This window comes from Anabrus simplex, chromosome 11 (assembly GCF_040414725.1).
Source record: "Anabrus simplex isolate iqAnaSimp1 chromosome 11, ASM4041472v1, whole genome shotgun sequence".
Taxonomy (NCBI): domain Eukaryota; kingdom Metazoa; phylum Arthropoda; class Insecta; order Orthoptera; family Tettigoniidae; genus Anabrus; species Anabrus simplex.
The window spans coordinates 13,527,814-13,531,739 of NC_090275.1; the positions used below are offsets into that span (position 1 = coordinate 13,527,814).

Genomic DNA, 3,926 nt, shown 5'->3' on the forward strand with positions numbered 1-3,926 from the left:
AGGTTACGGCTGCTTCCTTCACACTCCTAGGCCTTTCCAATCCCATTGTCGCCATAAGACCTATCTGTGTCAGTGCGACGTAAAGAAAATCATAAAAAAAAAGTTAATAATGTTCACGAGAATGAGATCAGACCATCAATACGAAGAAACGAATTTGACAGAGCATTAAAAGAGCTTGAAAGACCATAAAGTTTGGAACTGATAACATCCCAAGAGAAATTCCTAAAACACTAGGAAAAATGTCAAAACCTGTTTGTTTCAAATAAAAAATGAGAGGTACCCGCAATCTTCAGAACGACACACATGATATGCATACCAGAGACCAACACTGCACGGAAATGAGAAGATTACAGAACCGTGAGTCTCGTAACCCATACTTCAAAAATACTGACTAAGATTATCTAGCACTGTATGGAAAAGAAAGTGGAGGAAAATGTTCACGAAGATCAATTTGGCTTTCGAAGAAACCAAGGAACAAGAGAAGCTATATTAACTCTCCAAATAATTATAGATTAAAAAATGAGACTTTACAAAGAGGTTGTGATTGCTTTCTTTGACGTTGAAAAAGCTTTTGACAATGTAGATTGGAGCACATTGTTCAAATTGCTCAAGAATGTAAGGATAGATTACAGAGACAGAAGAATAATCCTTTTGTTATACAAAAATCAGAAAATCCACATTGGTCCATAAAAACTTCAAGCATTGATTGGCAAAATTGTTCCACAGGGATGTGGACTCTCTCCACTATTGTTCTACTTGTACATAGAGTATGCTATGAAAGAATTCTCAGAAACCAGCAGGAGTGGTGTAATGGTGAACAGAGAAAGCTACAAAGCAATCTGTTTTGCAGATGACATTGCTTTATTGGGAAATGATGAAGAAAAGCTACAAGATCCACTACACCTTATGGCATTACACTTTATGAACAGCATTCTAAAGAATAACTGCAACCTGAAGATAAACAGAAAAAAAAACCAAGATCATGAAGTGCTTGGGGGGGGGGCAGAACATATCGCGCAAGTATAGCTAGAAGGAGAATAGCCAATGCAGGTTACATCTTTCGAAGTTGCTTTACGTCGCACCGACACAGATAGGTCTTATGGCGACGATGGGACAGGGAAGGAAGCGGCCGTGGCCTTAATTAAGGTACAGCCTCAGCATTTGCCTGGTGTGAAAATGGAAAACCATTTTCAGGGCTGTCGACAGTGGGGTTCGAACCCGCTATCTCCCGAATACTGGATACTGGCCACACTTTAGCGACTGCAGCTATCGAGCTTGGTACTTTCAAAGACTTGGGGGGCTCTAATAACAGTGGATGGCAGAAGTATTGACATGAAGTGCAGAATATCCCAATTCAAGAAAGCATTTTTCTGTTAATACCAAGAAATGTGTCGCATGAAACTAGGAAACAATTGGTAATTTTTTTTTTTTTTTTTAGAGTGCAGCCACTTACACCACTGAAACTTGTACTTTAAGAACACCAGAAAAGGAAAAAAACTTTAGGCTTTTGAGATGTGGTGCTGCAAGTGGGGGTGGGGTGTTGAAGGTACCATTGACAGAGAGCATGACTAACAAGGAAGTATTAGCTTGAGTAGACCAGAGGAGGAATCTGCTCGAAATAATTGCAGGAACGAGAATAGTAAAGATGATCAATCACCTACAGCAACATTCGAGATGGTTCATGGGGAGGGGGAAAATGAAAGAACGTAATGCGAGAGAGAAACTGAGGCAGGAAAAGAATACAGTAAAGCGAAGAAATTGGCCCTAGAAAGAAAGAATCTGCAAGCCTACCAACTTTGGGTTGAGGAGAAGAAGAAGCAGAAGGAAGAAAGAGTTGAACAAAGTGAAAGAAGATGCAACATCTGCAGGGGTCAGTAAGGATACAGTGGTAAGAGAAAAGTGGTACATGGAAAATCTGAAATGGATAATATATGTGAAGAACTACCAGGAAACTGAAGTGACATTAAAAAATATTATTTTATTCTACCTCTTAAGTGCCACTGTTTCTTAAGTCAGTCAGTATTTCTTCTCCACATCAGTCCATGACATTATTCTAAGAAAGTTTCCTGCATTTTATTTTCTATTATTTGAGATCTTGTACAATTCTGGTAGTCCACGTCGTCTTATATATAGTCATTTTTCAGGTTTACCTTTTCGGTTGTAAATCTGCCAAAATTTTGTTTCTGGTTTGACCTATATTTATGGAATCCATTAGGCTATTTCTATCATTTATTTCCTGCAACAGTGAATGTTGTTTTCTCTTTCTGGCTTTCACTCATGAAGGGTTTAGAATTTCCTCTTCTTTTGGCAATCTTGTCTTCTTGTGATTGTCGTTTTAAGTCTTTGAAGATCAGGTAATGATTAATACATAGTAGGTATTAAACATGTGACTGAAGAAAGAATGTCAGTACAAACTATGGAATTACCGTACAAATTGAAGAGAGGCTCTGCAAAACCTGCATACCAAAGCTTGGTTGTATTGGGTGAGGAGTAGGCCTAGCCTATGTGATGAGAAGAGCTTTCCCCTAAGTAGTTTAATCAGAATGCAAGAAAATCAGGCTATTATAGTTATTGGTCAATGTTACTCATGAGTACCGGCATTCTGAGTTTTTCTCATTAGGTAATTCGTGATCAGTTCCAACTGTAGACTACAGTAGGACCTGCTGCTTTGAAAATCATACGCGTAGAACGATCAATATTTTAATCAAATTTGACATACTAAGATTGAACGCGAGTGTGCTCTAGTGAACGTATTGAATATGCTTTGATGCAATATTTTCTCTTTTGCGCTACCGAAAATGTTACTATATATAACATAACCTCATTTGTTATTTAATAAGATAGGGTGACTTTTTAGAAGTCTTGTTTTTTCACCTTCTTAGTGTCTCTTACATTGTTTATAATACACAGTTATTTGTGATATTATTTTGTTATGTTATTTCGTTTTACCACATGTATATTACGAAGGCAGTACGAAGGAAGTGGTTATTTTATTGGTGCATGTTATTCTTCTTTTTTTAATAGATTAAATCCGAGTTTTACTACTAGATGGCGCGAGAGATGCATCGCAAGCCGGAAGTCTTACAATGTTTTCAGGTTTTCTTCTAGCAATTACTGTAATTATTGTGGCAATATTTATTGCTACCAGTCTGTTAGGGGGGGGGGGGGGGGTTGAAAGGTAATACAAGTACATTAACGAATAAACGAATGTAGTTATGCTCCTCTGTTATGATTATAAAATGAGCATGATAATTCACTTTGGATTTTAAAGTAAGCATGCTAGAGGAGGAAGATATCGAGCCGAAATAGCTCAGTTGGGAGAGCGTTAGACTGAAGATCTAAAGGTCCCTGGTTCGATCCCGGGTTTCGGCATTCGTTTTTGCCTCTCCGATTAGGCTTTGCGTTGAATATTGAACTTCAGATGATAAAGTTTCGTGTTACTTATGACAAAATACAGTACTTTTATGCACTAATTTAAAGTCAAAAGTCCTTTTTAACCAAACATGTTTGTTCTTCTGGGAGTGCCTCTTCTGTAGAAGTAAATTCCTATTTTTACTGTACCAATCCCGAAGATTTCCAACCTATGGTGACGTCTCCCAGGTCCACGTTTATAATTGCAATCTTACCACGGAGTACCATCTGCAAGAGTTGATACTTGTCTCCCCTCACAATACAACTGAGGTTTGTGAGTCTTGAGGGGAAGGAGAACATTTGTTTTATTCATCCTCTTCATCATTACAGTATTCGTGATCTTTTCATTCCACGAGATGCGAAACGTACGCCTCTTACATCACATTTCAAGTTTTTACAGTCCATCCTTCCATTCCATACAGCAATAATGGAGAATACGAAGTCCAAGATCAAGATTGAGATACTTGCTGCACAGTAGGTTTTTCGTTTCGATGGATATTTGCTTCGCACTTGCT

General features: G+C 38.1%; 1 non-coding gene across 1 annotated transcript; it reads left to right on the forward strand.

Annotated features, from left to right (window-relative positions):
* Positions 1-3,299: 3,299 nt before the first annotated feature.
* TRNAF-GAA (transfer RNA phenylalanine (anticodon GAA)) lies at positions 3,300-3,372 on the forward strand. Its single transcript has one exon. It is a non-coding gene; the product is annotated as a tRNA-Phe (tRNA).
* The last annotated feature ends 554 nt before the right edge of the window (positions 3,373-3,926 follow it).